The sequence below is a fragment of the Rhamphochromis sp. 'chilingali' genome (genome assembly GCF_963969265.1).
Source record: "Rhamphochromis sp. 'chilingali' genome assembly, chromosome: 1".
NCBI lineage: Eukaryota > Metazoa > Chordata > Actinopteri > Cichliformes > Cichlidae > Rhamphochromis > Rhamphochromis sp. 'chilingali'.
In genome coordinates, this window is record NC_137929.1 from 6363870 (window position 1) to 6384836 (window position 20967).

The 20967-nt window shown below is 43.0% G+C and overlaps 1 protein-coding gene and 1 long non-coding RNA gene across 2 annotated transcripts in view; both read left to right on the forward strand.

The window, feature by feature from the left end:
• The window catches only part of LOC308397978 (uncharacterized protein), a 339745-nt gene that overhangs the window by 71391 nt on the left and 247387 nt on the right, over positions 1-20967 (forward strand). The window lies entirely within an intron of this gene.
• Positions 7962-17852, forward strand: LOC308399472. Its single transcript, XR_013972180.1, has 3 exons — positions 7962-15814; positions 16775-17080; positions 17176-17852. It is a non-coding gene; the product is annotated as an uncharacterized lncRNA (long non-coding RNA).

Here is a 20967-nt window from a genome sequence, read left to right on the forward strand (position 1 = left end):
CCATAATTCCCTTTTAGGTTTTAGAGAACAGACTGTGAGAGAGTGTTCCAGCGAAAAGTAATACACACGAGACAAGACAAGGACACAAGAGGCTAAGCAGGGAAGATAAGGGGAAGGAGGAGAGGAGAAAAAGTGCGACTGCCTTCGCCGAGAGCCAAACGAGTTAGGGGAAGGTGAAGATGTACATGTAGAGAGCAGACAGGCAGCACTAATGCTGTTTTAGTCAGATCCACTTTCTTGATAAATTGCTCAATAGTAGAACAGGATGTATATTTTTGTGAGTGTATTGGGGGCGGGGTGAGCATCATCACAGTTTGCCTTTCCTCAGAAGTTACCACACACCACAGCTGGGATGTTGGTCTGTGGACGCCTCTCTGGGTGTTTCCTTCCTCTTCAAAGTTCCTCTTTCCTGAACTTGGTGTTTGTGACAGATGCTGATCGTCTCCATGTGAAGATAAGTGAAGCAGTGTGTAATGTTTTCCTGGCTAACATCAGCTGTGTGCAGCTTAGTTCCAGCACAAACAGCACAAATCTGTATATCCTGAATCCATAGCTCACGGTAACGGACTCACCGCTGGACCAACGAGGCCGAGTGTTAAAAACTCTTCCTCTTTTTAAGGTTGTGTGTGTGTGTGTTGGTTAACATTAAATGTCTCTAAGCAGGTGTAAATACTTATTTCCACTGTAGATGATCTATAGTCTGTATATAAAAGATGGCAACAGACTCAGGGTTCATAGTTTAGTTTCTTGAAGCTTTGAGTTGAGTGTTGTTTTTCTTCAGTTTCTGGAAGTTTCAGCTGCTTTTTACAGATACGTTTGTTGTCCTGAATGTTTGAAGGAAAAAAAGACTCTGTTATGATTCAGTTTGCATGTTTTCAAATGGACTCTGTATTAAATCTCCTTGCCTTCATTGTAAAGTTGGAGTACCCTGAGGTTCCATACTGGGACCAATTTTCTTTTCTTTTTACATTCATGATTTACCAAATGTCTGTCAGAACATCAATAACCAGCTGTGTGCAGATAATGCTGTTATTTTTACACAGGCAGAGTTTCTCCGGATTATAAACCATACAAACCTCAGGCTGTTCTTCCTGCTCAGGTCAAAGGTCCTCATCCCAGTCTGTGCAACCGCTTAGCAACCCCACTTCCTGTTTTTAACACCTCTCTCAGTCACTAACAGTCACATGAACACACACAGGAAGTTGACAAACTAGATGAAACTAGAAACTACTTCCTGTGCTTAAACAGACAGATGTACAGACACAGCTTTGCTTTCAGCTCTGTGGGTCTTCAGGTTCATGTCTGATTGGTCTGATTCTGATTTCCTGTCCAACCTGTTTAGTCCCAAAATAAAAGAACTTCAGATCGGACTTTCAATAACACACAGTACAGAAAAAAGTACCAAGCAGGTAGCTGGTAACAAAGATGTGTTTTCAAACAGTTTCAGTAAACCATCCTGTTAAAACTGTAACTGTGTTTAAGAGGAACATGAAAGCACCACATGATGCTGCTGTCTCCTGTGTCTGTACAGAGTTTGAAGAAGAAAGCTGAATCTTCTTCAGTCACACAATGTTCCTCTGTCTCTGCATCTGTTTCTCTGACTGCAGCTGTCCAACTCTGCAGCACGTTAACTCTGCTGATCCTCTTTGAATCCTGGATCAGGAAGTAAAGCCGTTGAATAATTGGTGGGGTTTTTTGTTTTTTTTTTTACTGTAGCAATCAGAATTATTGTCTGAAGGCCAAGAAAGATGCCCAACAGATTTATTTAATCCAGGTGGATCATTATGGCTTTGCCATATTGGTCGACTTGATTGATCTTTGTTATTATTATTTGTTTATTCATTTTAAGTTATTACAAAATGGACAGACATGACAGGGGGAAGAGAAAGAAGAAAAGGGAGGGAAAGAAAACAGAAGGGAAGAGGGACAGTGAGAAAAGGCAAAAATAAAAATCTGCTGGATCACCTGTTGAAAGAAAAAAAAGAAAACAAGCAAAAAGAGAGCAACTCAGTACGGAGACCACAGCAACAACCTTCATATTAAATATACTAAAGTAATACTAAATATTAAATGTTATTGGGAAACACGCAAGACCGACAGCACACAATATGCTCTGAGGTAGCAGCCAAGAAAGGTATAGTTTGTGTCTGTGCCCACACCTGTGTGGATGAGCGCGCTTGTATTCAAACGGTTTCTCAGTAAAGCTATCTACTAGAGGGTGTGGGGAACCATAGGCCACCCAGGGCCCCAGAAATCCAGAGCACGAGAGCCCAAGGAGGACCACCAGAGGGGCACCTGTGCCACCCTCCCAGAAAGAGCTGACAAGAGCTCAGGGGTCACCCAGCAGCCACGGTGCAGAAGCCACAGGGAGCTGTGGTTACGTGCCCGCAGGCTCTGCCGGCAGCTAGCCATGCCAGGGAGGATGGAGGGACCCCCACCCCTGGGAAGGGGCCCATCTCAGCCACGGGTGCCAGGCCCTGTCAAGCCAGCAGCCCAGGATGCTGAGAACCACCAAGGCACCGACGGAAGAGGGCATCAGCCACCAGCAGGGAGTGTGGTGGGGGGAGATAGGGCCCCACACCTGGGAGTGCCTGAGATGTTCCCAGAGATGTGGAGTCTAAGACCCGACCTGATACACAAACATAGACAAAAAGGCAAACACAGATACAAGCATGCATTCCCACCCTCATGCACACATATACAATGCCCAATGTGGAGACAAACAGAAATGAACAGTGTACACACACTCCCCAAACATACTCTATACCCCTAGGTCCATGTACCTTCGCCCCCAGAGGCCCAATCTGCCTCTAGACCCAGGAGATGTTGCCCTTTTTCCTGGGGTGGAGACACGCAGACCGCCCCTGGTCCTGCAGTAGCAGGGAGGCCAAGCATCCCAGACCTCAACCAGATGGCCAACTCCTCCTCCCAGCCCCCTGCCCCGATGGCGAACAGAGAATGGGGGTGTGGGAAGACCCCATACCTCTCTTATTTGGTGTTGCTGTGTGCTGTTCTAAAGTGCATTTAAAACACGGGAGGGGCGTAATATTTTCTGCCAGCAGGTGTCAGCACGGTTAATAAATAAATAAAGTCAATAATCTGTTGGCTAAATGTTCTTGTTGTCAGAGGTAAACAGAGGTGAGAGGAGCAGATAATAAGGATTAAATATAGTGCTGAATAACTAATTTTATTATTATTATTTTTATTATTATTAACAATTTTATTTATATAGCGCCAAATCACAACAAGAGTCGCCTCAAGGCGCTTCATAGATACAGAGAAGAACCCAACAATCATATGACCCCCTATGAGCAGCACTTTGGCGACAGTGGGAAGGAAAAACTCCCTTTTAACAGGAAGAAACCTCCGGCAGAACCAGGCTCAGGGAGGGGCGGGGCAATCTGCTGTGATTGGTTGGGGTGAGAGAAGGAAGACAGGATAAAGACATGCTGTGGAAGAGAGACAGAGATTAATAACAGATATGATTCAATGCAGAGAGGTCTGTTAACACATAGTGAGTGAGAAAGGTGACTGGAAAGGAAAAACTCAATGCATCATGGGAATCCCCCGGCAGCCTACATCTATTGCAGCATAACTAAGGGAGGATTCAGGGTCACCTGGTCCAGCCCTAACTATATGCTTTAGCAAAAAGGAAAGTTTTAAGCCTAATCTTAAAAGTAGAGATAGTGTCTGTCTCCCGAATCCAAACTGGAAGCTGGTTCCACAGAAGAGGGGCCTGAAAACTGAAGGCTCTGCCTCCCATTCTACTTTTAAATACTCTAGGAACAACAAGTAGGCCTGCAGAGCGAGAGCGGAGCGCTTTGCCCACACAAGTCTGTTACGGCGACGAGCTGGAGTCAGGTCAAGACCCCGATGAGGACGACGGGCATGCAGTTGAGCGTCCCTGAGACTGTTTCTGACAGTTTGTGCAGAAATTGTTTGGTTGTGCAAACCAATTGTTCCAGCAGCTGTCTGGGTGGCTGGTCTCAGACGATCTTGGAGGTGAACCTGCTGGATGTGGAGGTCCTGGGCTGGTGTGGTTACACGAGGTCTGCGGTTGTGAGGCCGGTTGGATGTGCTGCCATATTCTCTGAAACGCCTGTGGAGACGGCTTATGGTTGAGAAATGAACATTCAATGCACAGGCGACAGATCTGGTTGACATTCCTGCTGTCAGCATGCCAATTGCACGCTCCCTCATTGCTTGTGGCATCTGTGGCATTTTGCTGTGAGACAAAACTGCACATTCCAGGGTGGCCTTTTGTTGTGGGCAGTCTGAGGTACACCTGTGCACTACTCATGATGTCAGATCAGCATCCTGATGTGGCACACCTGTGAGGTGGGATGGATTATCTCAATATGGCAGATGTGCCCACTACCACACATTTGGACTGATTTGTGACCACTGTTTGGGAGGGATGGTTATATTGTGTATCTGGAATGAATTTTAGGTCTCTACGTCCATCCCATGGGGAATGGGAGCAAAAACAAAAGTGTTGCGTTTATATTTTTGTTGAGTGTAAATGATCAGATTACATAATTGGAATACAATGTATCCAATTCAGGGTTGCGGGAGGATGAAGCCTATCCCAGCTGATACAGGACAAAGACAGGCTGCCAGTTTATTGCAGGGCTAACACGATATGTGTAACAGAAAATCCACTTAAATGTTTGATATTTCTTATAATAATCATAATTATGATTTTTATTTAAAGGTTTCTTTATAAATACATTTTGATTTTTTATAACCTCTAAAATATAAACCTGAGCTGTTTCAGATTCTGACCTCTAACCTCACTGCAGCTCCCTCTTCTTGTCTACCCCCAGTGTTGACACTGATCCTTGGTCAGTATAAGTATCATACAGTTTAAACGAAGCACTGAAACTTGCACATATTTATTACAGATGCACTGAAGCTAATCGAGATATTTGCTGTCAATCTGTGGCTGCGATTAAACACTTTACTGGAAACTTTATTAACTAGTAACTTCATCAGTCATGACAGAAGCTAATATTTCTGTGCTAACATCGTTTAAACAGGAACAGCTTTGCTCCAATATAAGCTAACGTTTACACCGTAACTTTAAGCTAGCACCATAAAGACGGTAAAACACATAATAATATCTACAAATGCATCTTAAAGCTGTTGTATTAGCACTCTGTGTATTACTCTGGGTATTACCGCCCAGTAGCACTCACCCCCATCATCACTAAGTGCTTAGAGCAGCTGGTCCTAGCACACTTCAAATCCTGTCTCCCCCCCACCCTGGACCCCCACCAATTCGCATACCGCCAGAACAGGAGCACAGAGGATGCAGTCTCCATCGCACTGCACTCTGTCCTCTCACACCTGGACAACAACAACACCTACGCCAGAATACTGTTTATAGACTTCAGTTCAGCATTCAATACAATCCACCCCTCACAACTCATCAGGAAACTGACAGACCTGGGCATCAGTTCCCTCATCTGCAAATGGTTACTGGACTTCCTGACCAACCGCTCCCAACATGTCCGGCTGGATAACCACTGCTCATCTACCATCACAATGAACACCGGTGTACCACAAGGCTGTGTGATGAGCCCTTTCCTCTACTCCCTCTTTCACCCACGACTGCAGACCTGCTGCTGGTTCCAACACCATCATTAAGTTTGCAGATGACACCACGGTGATTGGCCTCATCAGTGACAACGATGAGGCCGCCTACAGGGAGGAGGTGGATCGTCTGGCTGAGTGGTGCGACACAAACAACCTGCTGCTTAACACCGAGAAGACCAAGGAGCTCATCGTGGACTACAGGAGGAATGCTGACCCACATCCACCCATCTACATTAAGGGGACGGCTGTGGAGCGTGTGAGCAGCTTCAAGTTCCTGGGAGTCCACATCTCCGAGGATCTCACCTGGACGACCAACTGCTCCAAGCTGGTCAAGAAGGCTCACCAGCGCCTCTTCTTCTTGAGGACTCTGAGGAAGAACCACCTGTCCTCAGACATCCTGGTGAACTTCTATCGTTGCACCATCGAGAGCATCCTGACCAACTGTATAACAGTCTGGTACGGGAACTGCTCTGCCTCGGACCGGAAGGCGTTGCAGAGGGTCGTGAAAACTGCCCAGCGCATCGCCGGAGCACCACTTCCTGCCATAAAAGACATCTACAGGAAGCGGTGTCTGAAAAGGGCTGGGAAAATCATCAAAGACCCCAGTCACCCATCACATGGAGTCTTCACCCTCCTGCCCTCTGGGAGGCGCCACAGGAGCCTCCGGACTAAGACCACCAGGTACCGGAACAGCTTCTTCCCCACAGCTGTCAGACTCCTGAACTCTGCCTCCTGACATCTGACCCCACGTTAAACTCATGGACTGAACATACACACCCCCACAATGGACAACTGTACCCTCAAACACACAATAATAACATGGACTGAACCACCACTCACAACCACTAGCACTTTATATAGCCTCTGTAGAAACTACCTACACCCTCACTTATCTTAACTGCACTACTGTATAGCTCTGTGTAAATAATCATTCTGTACATTCAATAATCTTTAATCCTACAACTGTCTACAACTTGCACAGTTCCCATTTCTGTATAGCTGTATATCTCAAATTTCTGTAAAGTTATTTATTTCATATTCTGTATAGTTTTTCATATTTATATCCTGTTCATAGCCTGTACATAGCTTGTACTCACTACAGCCTGTGCATACTTAGTTATAGAATATTCACAACATACTTCATACCGTGTACATTATAACATACCATAATAGACCCATTTCTGTAATATACTTACATATCTATACTATTGCTAATATATATTGTAATATATCTATATCACTAAAGCACTTCTGGATGGATGCAAACTGCATTTCGTTGCCCTGTACCTGTGCATGTGCAATGACAATAAAGTTGAATTCTATTCTATTCTACTAACATAACCACATTAACATTACTGACACTCGCTGACTTTTAATAGTCATTCTATAAATGCTGTCCGTTTAAATGGTCTTACCTGTACACACTGCATATCCACCGGATTCCAGCCAGAGTGGATTCTGGAGTCTTCCCACGCTCCTGTTAGTGATCCTCCATCTGGATGGATGAGAACAACCTTCTGAACAATCTAGCAGAGATGGCTCATATCTATGGGACTGATTTGTGCTAATAACGCCCATTGTATGGACTGATAACAGCCGAAGCGGGTGAATAAAGTCACCCAGTAGCTAGCTGTGCCATTACCCAGCTTACATCACTCCCTCCATAAATGCAATAAACGATACAAAAGTAATAGCCTATAATTAATTTCTCTGCTGTTTTTCAGGTAGTTGCTTACATTATATAATTTATTGTGTTCAGTATACGTCACTACAATGTGATTTCGGAAATATATAAATATACGGCTCTTCCGTGGCAATCTCCTGTCATCAATAAGCAACTTTAAGCGAGCTCTATAGTATTCAATGAGAGGACCCTGCATGTCAATTCTCGACGCGAGGGGGGTACCCTGCGCGTCTATAAGTGAAGCAGAGGAAGCCGGACCATGTGTCACACATTTGACGAATTGGGAGTGAGAACGTGTTGCAAAGAGAGGGAAGGTAGTCAGAACTGAGGGGATTGAGCTACCAGAAGGCAACATTGCAGACATAGAGGACAGTTACAAGTACCTGGGGATCCCGCAGGCGAATGGGAATCATGAAGAGGCCGCTAGAAAAGCTGCAACCACCAAGTACCTGCAGAAGGTCAGGCAAGTCCTGAGGAGTCAGCTGAACGGTAAGAACAAGATCCGGGCTATCAACACGTACGCCCTGCCCGTGATCAGGTACCCTGCTGGGGTAATAGGCTGGCCAAAGGAAGAGATAGAAGCCACTGACATAAAGACAAGAAAGCTCCTTACCATGCATGGAGGGTTTCACCCCAAGTCCAGCACCCTGAGGCTGTACGCTAAACGGAAGGAAGGTGATAGAGTTGTATTGTTGATTGTCATTCATGCTTAGAAACATTTACTCATTTATGCTTAGAAATATTTAACCATAGATGCTTAGAAGTGTATAATCAATTGTGTAGTGATAAGTTGTGTGATCTTTAACAGGCTACAGAGGCCTGGTGTGCATTCCACACTGGGAGCATGGGAAAGTTCGTACCTTGTTTAATTGTTATGGTAGGATTAACGTAGTTACATTTGTTTTAGTTTAAGTGCTTTTTGTGTATAAATGAACTGCTAGACTTCCTTACTGTGTTATCTAGGATGAGGGGGGGTCTACCCTCTTCCTGACCAAGGATGTTTGCTTGTGTGCTTTTATGACCCTTTGATCAGCAGTAGCACACACACACACACACACACACACACACACACACACACACACACACACAAGGTACTCTTTGTGTATGTAGACGTCATATGTTAATGAACCTATGCATATTCATGTAACCTCAATAAAAGGACAGTGATACGGGAGAACGGACGAGAGCAACTGGGGCCAAGCGAAGGAACGGCGTTTGTCCGGTTCTCTCCCGTGCACGAGTAACATGAAGCTTGCCTACTTCGTGTCTTGCTTTGCGGTGTAATTATATTGCCTTCAACGTTCCAGCGAATAGGTTTATGCTACAAACCCATCATTAATTGGTCCTTCGATGCCGGAGCCCTGGAATCGCATTCACCGAGGGGAGGAGGGACACGCTGAAAGACTGATGTCAGCCAGGAAGTTCCTGTGGATTCGCTGTCTGTCCTTCTCCTTGATGAATGGCGATCGGCGGGATTCAGGCTGATATTACACGCTAAGCAATGCCAAGTAAGTTTAAAGAGGCCGACTCTATAACCGTGTCGTTGTGCAGTCTCCGCCATTTTGTGAGGCGTTGAGAAGTTCGCTGCTTTGTGGAGCGATAACTGGGTTAGTGTCCCGAAAAAGAAGTTTTGGTTAAATCGCCCAAGGGTCCCAAGCGTCCGGTGTGTGTCCGGTTTTGAAATCGCCCTGGGTGTGTGTCCCGAGCGTCCCTTCATTGGGTTTTGTCGCGCGAGTGGGTGAGCGTCCCACAGCTGGGTCAAGGTCCCGAGCGGTCCGGTGTGAGTCCGGAGTAGGCCTATTTTGTGTTATTGTCATTTTCGTCGTCGTCTCGTTGTTGTTGTTGTGTGTGAGTGTGTGCGGAGCAGAACGCGTGGTGTGTGACGTCAGCAGTTGTTGTTGTTATTATGGGTTTCTAAGCAACCAAGAGTGAGTTAGAGGGAGAAAGACGTTTGTGCTGGACTTTGCTCCTGGCAGCACAAAGTATTTATGTATAAAAGAGAGAGAGCGAAGGCTCCACAGCTGCGTGGGTGCACGCGAATGCGGTCGCGCGGGTTTCACGCGGACCTGAGCCGTGCGGTTAATCGCAGGCTTATAAATGGAAGAGATTCAAATGTTAGAAGTTTTCAGAAAACACACCAGCCTTGAAGAGTGTGTGGAAAAGGCCAGCCCACATCAGCAGCTGTGCTCTGGTGGGTGGCTTTGCCCCCACCCCTTCCTGACACAAAATGTTAACAGCCTGTGTGCCAAACCATTGAGGTGGATAGTTGTTAAAAGTAACCTACATTAAACTTGTGGTTGCTTAAATTCAGTACAATGACATGTGAGGAGAAGTGATATAGGTAAATATTTAAACTAATGAAGTGCATAGAGGCACTTGACCTGTGTGGAAGACTGTCGTCTTATTATGAGCCATTGTTGAGATATAGAGCACATCTGTGAAAACAACTAATATGCTCAACCCTGTATGACACATCTGAAAGTACATGATGGAGAAGCTGTGTTGAATATGTAAGTGTAAGACTTTGCCACTGTGGGCAGAGCATGCAACTACTGTGTGATGTCGCGTTGCAGTTTTGTTTTTGTTTTTTGAGCTGATGAGCAAGGTACACATTATCAGATCAAGAGCTGTCTGAGAACTACTCAAAGAGAGGGAAACAGAGAGTGTGCAGCGTTTCCATGAGCAGTTTTTCTGCACCTTGACTCGTGTGTGTGTGTAGCATCAGCATCATGTTTTTGTTTATTTGTTTTGTTGGATTAAAAATAATTAAATAAACTGGTGATCATGCTTATGGATCACCATGGCACATATCTCCAGCCATATGGTTTATTTATGCAGATGAAAAAGTGAGTGTGAATGTGTCTGACATCACAGTGTTTTTGTGCACTGTGCAAAAGTGATTGCCTCTGATTGTGAGTGAGAGCGGTGATTTTGCAGACCACCAGCTATTGTGAAGAAAAAAAAAAAGAGTGAAAGAGAGACAAATTACATTGTAGACGAAGAAAAATAATCATAGGAAAAAGGTTTTGTGTTGATCAGCCGAAAAACAACTACAATGTCATTTTCTGCTTTTAAGAAAGGATTGTTCACACAAACACACACAGAGAGAGATGTGTGATATTAAGCAGTGATGATAATAATGAAAGTCTCTCAGTCTGTTGTTTACAGGTGGGGAACGGACCTGGATCAATCCTACACGGGTAGCAGTCGTAAGAAAATTATAGGTTGAAATCATTAGAAAAATTAGAAACACTCAGCCAGAATTTTTGGCTGAATTGTTTTGCAGCTTCCCGTCCTCATCCTGAACAAGCAAGCTCCAAGGAAACGAATCTCTCCCTGAAGACACCGAGTGCAGTTTCAGAAGCACGAGCATGAACATTTAACAGTGGACAGGAGTCCAAGAGACAATCTGAGCAGAGAGGTCCAGCAGCACTGTGGGCAAACGGCATCAGAAAGAGAAGAACCACCATCTAGATTGGATGGATGGAGATGCGTTTCCAGCCAGCTGCAACCTCACTGTGTGTGAAGGACTTTTGAGAAGACTGTCTGAGTTTGACATTTGCCATGTTTGGAGTGAGATGGCAATGAAAGAGACAGTGGGACAAAGAGAGACACGGGACAAAGCTGGGGAAAAAAAAAAGCTGACTGCCATTGGACTGAAAAGTGGGAGAGAAGGAGAGGAGCGGAAGAGGGCTGAGGCTGCTGTTTTAGTGTGGGCAATCAAATTAGGTTAAGGAATTCGGGGAGACAAGCGACTGCCTGGAAGTGGAGGATTGACACAGTGTCCAGACCACCACAAAAGGAGGAAGAGGACAAGCACTGAGGCATCCAAGTGTACTGTTAGAAAATGGAAAGGTGACACCACACATGCAGCTAATATCCACCAGAGATAACACAAGACCATACACAAAGTGTTACTCATTAAAAGAGGGTATTTGTAGAAGGGGTTAACAACACACAGTGTGGTTGCCGATGGTAACCTGTTTCAGAAGAAAGGGGGAAGGTACATGAAAGGATACATAAAAACAGAACATATATTAACCCTACTAACAATTCCAAACACAAAATAGCTTATGAAGATTAGACAACATTTTAAGTGTGTGAGTCTGTTTATTATCTTGTCCAAGTCACCTCGTGTGATGTAAAGACCAGTGAAACTCATAGCACATTGCATGCTTTGCTGGATATACAGCTCCACACACATGCAATGAAAATTAGTTTGTTATCTTTCATGAGTGTTAAAATAGTGTCAATTTAGCAGACACTTGTTATCAAATACTGAATTTATCCTAAAAAAAATTGACTCTCCAAGTTGCAGGACAACAATTTAACTTTTGTGGGAAAAAAAAAAATCCTGGTTTGATAAATCAGCGATCAGGCAATAAATTTAGTGTTAAAATGGTAAATTGGGAGAAGCTTCCTGCTTGATTGATGCAGCACAAGTAATTTACTGTATGAGGGAAATTGTCTTTTGTGATAATATTTTGAACATGCTTTCCTGTTGTCCTGTCAACTTAGTGGGTTAATAGCTGATATGCAAATTAGTTGATCGGTTTTAGATTAATGAAAGGTGATTGAATTCTAGCACGAGTGAATGAGATGTGTTTGAGTGGAAACTCTAAAACACTGAGTTCCTGCTTTGATGTGCGAGTGAATTCTGTATTTAGATATACAACTCTGAATACGTCAGAACAAACTTTTTTTTATGAAGTGCATGACAGCATGTCACATGTTTTATGATGAAGGAAAAAGGAAAATTTAATAAAATAGATCTGTGATTTAGATGAGTGAAGAGCACAGACCTGGTGATTAAACTCATAGCTAATAAGACACATTAGGCTTATGTGTGTGTTGTGCAGCTGATGGTTGGTTTGGAGTGAATCTAGCTGATGATTCTTCTTCTGTGTGAAGCTGATGAGGAGTTTGTGTCATAACTTAACAAGGCCTTTTTATTTTGATACTTTTACAGTGCACTGAAAGTTTGGTTTGATAATTTGTTATTTTCCATTTTTATCTTTTAAACAGGCACTGATTTTGTTTGTCTATTTTCTTTTCTTTAAGCAGATCCGCACGTCGGGAATTAAAAGTGCTACACGTCGTCGAGAAAATTGTGACAAGTGAGTCTTCTCCACATTAAATTGGGTTTTGGAGAAGGCCACTTATAAGTGTCCCAGCCTAAAACTGGATTCAGCGATGTAATCCTATCTAAAGTTCTTTTTCTTTTTTGAGATGACGTCATTTTGCTGGAAGTGGAAACTAAAATGCGACTACAGGTTCCACTATCAGCAAACAAAGAAACAAACAAAGAAAGAATGAATGAGTGAATGAATGAATGGAAATAAAAACAAACAAACTGACTGACCACTGGTAAAAGCTGACAAGACTTCATCACGACTCAAAGTTAATCTCCACCTAGACAGGACAAAGGGTGGATGACTCTATATGTGTTTTTTGTTACAGGAGCAGTAAGATAACAGCAACATTCGAGGGTGCATGATGATTTAACCTGTGAAATGCCACTTTCTGTGTCTGTGCATTTACTAAGGGTGCTATTCCCTATTTTGTGTTGCTCAGAGGTCACTGTGAGAAATTGTATACATCTGCGCAGCGCTAACATTTGTATTTTCTTTTCTACAGCATTACAGTTTTTTATGTGTTTGATTATGTGGTTTATAAGAGGATTAGTTAATGTTTTTTTTTACTATAGGATTTTTGGGTTTACATGTGACTGACATTCTTTCCACAGCTAGGGTTGACTTTATGGTGTTTTTATGGCACCTCTGGAACCTGTTGACCTGTGTCTGACCTCCGTCTGACCACAGTCAATGTGTATTGCTTATGTTTGTTTTTTCTGGGACTGCATGTGGAAGATTCAGCTGAACCAGACAAGTGACATGAGTAAAACAAATAAGAGATTGCGTGTTTATGGAATAGTTTATTGTGGGCTCTTTGCTGGCCACTTTGAGCCCATAATAATAATAATAATATGTGAGTGGAGTGACTTTGCTTAAGAGAAGTCACCGATTACGTTAATGTTAACTGAGCACATGGGATGATCCATGTTTGAGGCGAATTATGGTAATAATAGTGATTTAATGATTTGAGAAAACATGCACATGACACTTGTCTTGCCCGTGCTGAATGCTTGTTACTCTTTTGATATAATTGTTTATACGTGTGAAGTTTGATTTTATTTCCAGATCTTGTGTATGCAGGCTCCTGGTGGAGCCAGTTTTTAAGACAGGGATCCAGGTTTGGTGAGTTGACGCATGAGCGTGTCCATGCGTCAAGAGGTGGAGTCCAGAATTAATATTAAACAATGTTTACTATTATTGTTGGAGTGATTTGTGTGATTAGCTGTATTTACAAGTATTAAATCTATGCAAGTGGTGCATCCATGTTCAGATGAGGCTTTGATGGTCTATAAGTTCACTGAACTAAAGAATGTGGTTTGATGATTGTTGACATGCTCTCCAAATAGAAGTTTTTCTAAAATACAGGTGCAGCAGTAATCTCCTGGGAAATCTTCAGAGGCCCAGTGAGAAGCAGAAACATTCCAGGCATAGCCCAGGCAGTGGTTGAGGTCAAAGATCAAGCTGGTTGGGGCCCATCATGAAATCAGACCTTGGAGCCACAGCAAGGACCATGAAACTGCCTGCAAAATAGAGGAGAGGATCGTCCACAAGATGGGAGAGAGACTTCAGGAGGATCAGAGATCATCTTCAGCACAGCAGACAGGACACAGAGAGCTGTGCTACTAAGCTTCCAGGAGATCAAGAGGAGACTTCCCACAGCAAGATTTAAATAAAATGAAAGATTCAATATTGACGCTGAGGAAGACAACTAAGGTGTACGACGTGCTCTGCCTTAAACCTTCAGCAGCGTTGGAACATGAAAACTCGAGGGATGAGGAGCGTGCCAAGCTCCATCGACAGCGCAGAAGGAGTTCGAGGATGACATCATGATTCTGTGAAAGCACAGGAACCAGAAGCTATGGTGGTGATGACAGCAGTTTCCTATGAACTGCTGGGATCATAACAGCAGTAAGACAACCCAGCACCCTTTCCACAGAGATGTTTCTCTGCAGAGCGTGGACAATGAAGGAGTCATAAATATCCCCCTCACAGGTCGAAGGCTTGAATGAGGTGATGGGGGTTGGTGGAGACCATAAAACTAGAGTGCTGAGAGGTCTGCAGCTTTGGAAATAGCTGAGACCCATGTTGACAAACAACAAAACCAACTGGTATGTTTGAATGTTTATTCTACATACATTTGGACTCTGGTCCTATGGACAATGATGGAAACAACTGGAAGAGACATTCATGACGCCCTGCAGAACTCAAACCACTCTGCAGAGAGACATGTGATTTGCACACCTGGAGGAAGCATTACCAAGCTGAGATGTTTTTGAAAATGTTACTTTTTTATTTTCACTATTAAATCAACAATTTCTTTGGTTGCTTATAGGATGCAGTTGCCATGAGATGAGATCAATGAGGAATGGGATAACTGCTAATACATTTGTTAAACTGTGTACTTTTTTCAGTAATTTAGGGTGATTTGACATATGCTGAATATAACAATGTTTGCATTGAAACTGTCAGACATGAGGTATTCATAACTGGGAACTTTTCTAGCATAAATGTCGAAAAGGGGGGAATGATAGAGTTGTATTGTTGATTGTCATTCATGCTTAGAAACATTTACTCATTTATGCTTAGAAATATTTAACCATAGATGCTTAGAAGTGTATAATCAATTGTGTAGTGATAAGTTGTGTGATCTTTAACAGGCTACAGAGGCCTGGTGTGCATTCCACACTGGGAGCATGGGAAAGTTCGTACCTTGTTTAATTGTTATGGTAGGATTAACGTAGTTACATTTGTTTTAGTTTAAGTGCTTTTTGTGTATAAATGAACTGCTAGACTTCCTTACTGTGTTATCTAGGATGAGGGGGGGTCTACCCTCTTCCTGACCAAGGATGTTTGCTTGTGTGCTTTTATGACCCTTTGATCAGCAGTAGCGCACACACACACACACACACACACACACACACACACACACACACACACACACACACACACACACACACACACACACACACACAAGGTACTCTTTGTGTATGTAGACGTCATATGTTAATGAACCTATGCATATTCATGTAACCTCAATAAAAGGACAGTGATACGGGAGAACGGACGAGAGCAACTGGGGCCAAGCGAAGGAACGGCGTTTGTCCGGTTCTCTCCCGTGCACGAGTAACATGAAGCTTGCCTACTTCGTGTCTTGCTTTGCGGTGTAATTATATTGCCTTCAACGTTCCAGCGAATAGGTTTATGCTACAAACCCATCAGAAGGGACTGGGACTGGTGAGTGTCAGCACCATGGTCCAGGATGAGACAAGGAACATCCACGAATACATCACGAAGATGGCCCCAACTGACCGAGTGCTCAGTGAATACCTCAGGCAGCAGAAACCCAAGAAAGAGGAGGGAGAGGAGGAACCATCATGGAAGGACAGGCCCCTGCACGGTATGTACCACCGGCAGATAGAGGAGGTGGCTGATATCCAGAAATCCTACCAGTGGCTGGACAAAGCTGGACTGAAAGACAGCACAGAGGCACTAATCATGGCAGCACAAGAACAAGCTCTGAGTACAAGATCCATAGAGGCTGGGGTCTATCACACCAGGCAAGACCCCAGGTGCAGGCTGTGTAAAGATGCCCCAGAGACAATCCAGCACATAACAGCAGGGTGCAAGATGCTAGCAGGCAAGGCATACATGGAACGCCATAACCAAGTGGCCGGCATAGTGTACAGGAACATCTGTGCCGAGTATAACCTGGAAGTCCCGAGGTCAAAATGGGAGATACAAAGTTGTGCGTGTATGTGTGAGTGCATGTATATGAGTGTGCGTGTGCACATGTCAGTGTGCATGGGTATATGTTTGTGATCGGAAATGAAAGAGAAAAGGTGCTGCATTAAAGAATAGTTTAGAAGCGCAAGTTTGTCAGATGCCGGATGCCTTGCCACACCTTCCGGCTGTTTTTATTCTCCAGATCGTCCTCAATCCTCCTCCTAAAGTCTTGGGTTGGGTCGAGGTGTACTGTTCCCTGTTGCCAGACATGAAAGCAATGTTCCTCTCCTTCAGCAGCTGCTGGACCTCCCGGGTTATTCAGGGGTTTTGGTTGGGATAAGCCCGGATACATTTGTTTACTGTAACAGTGTCTATGCAGTGTTTTATGTAGCAGAGAACACTGTCTTCGAACATTTTCAGGTCCTGATGTTCAAAGATATTCCAGTTAGACATACAAAAGCACAAGCTAGTCATTTTAACTCCATCGGAGCTGGTAAAACTCCAAAAGCTGGCGACTGTCCTTGAGCCATGGAGGAAAATAAAACCATTTTATACTTATTGTTAATGTTTCTTCAAAAAGCTCTATAGTTGACAGTTATTGTGTAGATTAATAGTTACTTTCTGTCTACTAAAGGTTTGTGAGAGCTTTGTGGAGGTAAGACATGTCTCATGTTCAGTGGGTTTACCTACTTTCTGTCATCTGCATCACACCATGGAGGTTTCCAATGATGACGCAAACTACATGGTGAAATTTAAGACTGCCTTCACAAAGGACCTATCCCGATGTTTTGCTACACTCAACCATCAGTGGCTCAAGAGAGTTACTGTGCTTGACCCACACTTTTAGGATTTTAAGATTTTAAGTCTCTGATCCATCTCCCAAGTAATGGTGGCTGAACACCTGGATTTCTTTTGGGCATGAAATTTGGAAGCGGATGAGGTAGGTTGTTAGGTTGTCCAAACTTTAACTTTTCACTCTTCCAGGCAGCAGCATTGCCAGAGACTCTGACCGAGAGTGTCTTCCTCCTTTTGCAGGAGGGCAACTGGTCTGAATCCTTTCTCTCCCTCTGCTCCTTCAATGTACCAGAGGACTTCAGTTCGCTCATCTTCAACATTATCAACACAATACATGAAAGAAATTATATGGTGTGTTAGATTTGTCCAGCACGGGAGTGATAGAATGATCTGTAATTTGCAAAAAAAATGCTTTTGCAGCGCAAAATGTTTCTTACTTTTCTCTAACTAAAAAAATAACAATATTTAATTTCAAACCATATACATACAGGGCTCAATCCCTTCAATGAAATCGGCTTCATCTACACTGTGATCAGGGCTGTAGCTCCCCACACACACTGTAGAGATTTTAAGGGAGAAACCTTTTGAACACAAGCACGCCCACACACAGATGTACAAAGAGGCACTCAGACACACACTATCTTAGTTCGCTGCTCCCTCTAAACATGCCTTGTAATAGTAGCACTGTGTGTTGTTCAGTAAATTTTATTAATGAATGCTTTTTATGCATATGTTGGTTCTGATTCTGATTCAATTCTGATTGCAGGAACAGGACAGGAACAAAAAAAACAAACAAACAAAAAAGAATAAATAAAGTATCTTGATACAAGAGAAAAAAAATGTTAAATTTTATTTCAACCATCCCTTTCAACATGTAGGCTGCACTTCATTTGTCTTTGTGTGATCTGATCAGTGAAATAAACTGTACATAACAGCAGTTCAACACGTGTCAGCAGAGCAGACGGCTGTATTCAGAGAGGGCCAAGAACTTTTTCACACAATCCGAGATATAAGCTGCATATTAAAACCTCTAAAAACAAAACAGAAAGTTAACACAGGAAACATAGTGATCAAATTGACACATTTAGTTTCTTTATATGGTGGGGGGATGTATATGCTTCTTTCCACTATAATATTTTTTTTTCAATTGATATTCTATTAAGCATGTTTAGAAGAAAATTAACCTGATATCACACAGCAAGAAATGTTTTCACCACTCTAAAGTGTTGTGCTTGCTGGTACATGCAGCCAGGTGCACAATGACACAGAAAACAATTTCACTACAAACCACCAATGCTCATTTCCCGTTGTGTAAAATGGGTTGTGGTCACTGCTGTCATTGAAGTGTATGAAAGTAAAAAAAAAGACCCCTTCCTCTCCAGTGGATTTATTTTTTCCACACAGATGAGAAACAGAGCTCACAGATAAGCTCAACGACACACTAAAGATCTTTATGATGACTTTTGTAACCTTTTTGTAACCAAGCTAAATTAAAATGTAAAAGAGATTCTTACCCTGAGTGTGATATTTTTCCTCATTCATAGTTGGTTGTCACACTTTTTTGACTGATTTGTCAGACACATTTTTTAAAATAGTGGAATGTGAATAAAAAATTGTTTATATATAATTAATAGCTTATAATGTTTAACAGTTTTTCTCAGTGAGAGTAGTGTAAGACGACTGATGGTGGGGCATGGCCAGTATTTGGCTGCAGAGTTTTGAAATTATAGTGGAGAAAGCAGGGTGTCCTCTATACCTGGGGAGCAGGATGGTAATGACCCTAAACAACATGCAGATTAATTTACTTTTCACACAATACACAAGAGGCCTCAGACGTTTTACCTTGTGAGAAGCAAACTTTTCTGTAACCTGCTTTGGTCAAATTATCTTCCTCATTATGGTCCTGCACAGAAACCAAGAACATGTCGTCCTCGGTTGCCAGAAAGTCCTGCCATATGCCTGGGAAGATATTACAGTCGAACACGGGTAGTGTTCGTGAGAATAAAGATAAGGTGTATGAAAGTAAAAAAAAAATAAAGAAGAACTTTATTGACATTGTAGTTATACAACGAAATTTGTTTGGTAGCTCACAGAGGCCAGCAGCAATAAAACAAGAAGCAGCATAGTAATAAATAACCGTAGTAAAAGTATAAGATATAAAGTAAGAGGAAGGCACTTAGCACAGTAAATAACAAAGAAAATATAATAGTATTTACAATATGATAGTTTGAGTGCAAACAGTATAAGATAATATAACAGCATTTACAATGTGGTAGTTGAGTGCAAACATGAATGTCCCATAAAGTGTCTAAGATAATTAATAAATGGTAAATGTCCATAGGACCCCAAAGCGCTTTACACTACATTCAGTCATTCACCCATTCACACACACATTCACGATAGCAAGCTACATTGTAGCCACAGCTGCCCTGGGGCGCACTGACAGAGGCGAGGCTGCCGGACACTGGCGCCACCGGGCCCTCTGACCACCACCAGTAGGCAAACATGGGGTTAGTATCTTGCCCAAGGATATTTGGCATGCAGCCAGGAGGCAGCCTGGGATCGAACCACCGACCTTCTGATTAGTGGCTGACCTGCTCTGCCACCTGAGCTACAGCCACCCCTTTATAACAGTATAACAGTATTTACAGTAACAGGTAACTTAGTGCAAACATTAAAGCCCAGTAAATGACTTTGTACATTAGCAGCAGATATGATATGGGGTAAAGGAGTGTCAGGGTCCCTGTGCCTACCTGGTCGGCTCAGTATGGCTACATATGTTTTTATTTTAATTTTTGTTCCTGCTCTCTCCCCTGCTCTCTTTCCCTCCTCCCTCTGCCTGTGCGGAGCTCACCTGTGGGCATTATGAACAAACATGCAGACACTGAATGCTAATTAAAGTTAAACTCCAAAGCTCAGCACAAAAGCACAAAAACGTACCAGCTATTATTAAAGCATTTCTTTTGGCCTGGTATGAACCGTGATGTTTCTAAGTCTTGCCACAGTTGCCATGTAAGTCAGATTGCAGGTAAACCTAATCAGGTCATATACCTGGTTTAACTGAACGTGCCTCTAACACTTCTGCCTTTGTAACACCTGGTGATTTTTTTGCAGTGCACAGTCATGGCACTCGGCCCCTGTCCTCATGTGGGCCCACCTACCTGTATGGAAATTCAAGCTTCCCAGGGCTCACAGGCAATGTTTAATGTGTCTGAGCGAACACACAAACTCCCTGAGTGGTCCCTTGGACCACTGTGAGCAAGCCAGAACATCTTACTATTCATCACTGATTGAAGAAAATAAGAACAACCCCAGGTTTCTCTTCAGCACTGTAGCCAGGCTGACAAAAAGTCAGAGCTCTGTTGAGCCAACAATCCCTTTAACGTTAACTAGTAATGACTTCGTGAATTTCTTCACAAATAAAATTTTTAATCATTAGAGAAAAAATTACCAATAATCATCCCACAGATGTAATATTATCTACAGCTACTCTTAGTACCATTGATGTTAAGTTAGACTCTTTTTCTCCAATTGATCTTTCTGAGTTAACTTCAATAATTACTTCCTCCAAACCATCAACGTGTCTTTTAGACCCCATTCCTACAAAACTGCTCAAAGAAGTCCTGCCATTAATTAATTCTTCGATCTTAAATATGATCAACCTATCTCTAATGATCGGCTATGTACCACAGGCCTTCAAGCTGGCTGTAGTTAAACCTTTACTCAAAAAGCATCTCTAGACCCAGCAGTCTTAGCTAATTATAGGCCAATCTCCAACCTTCCTTTCATATCAAATATCCTTGAAAGAGTAGTTGTCAAACAGCTAACAGATCTGCAGAGGAATGGTTTATTTGAAGAGTTTCAGTCAGGTTTCAGAGCTCAGCACAGCACAGAAACAGCTTTAGTGAAGGTTACAAATGATCTTCTTATGGCCTCTGACAGTGGACTCATCTCTGTGCTTGTCCTGCTAGACCTCAGTGCAGCGTTCGATACTGTCGACCATAATATCCTATTAAAGCGATTAGAACATGC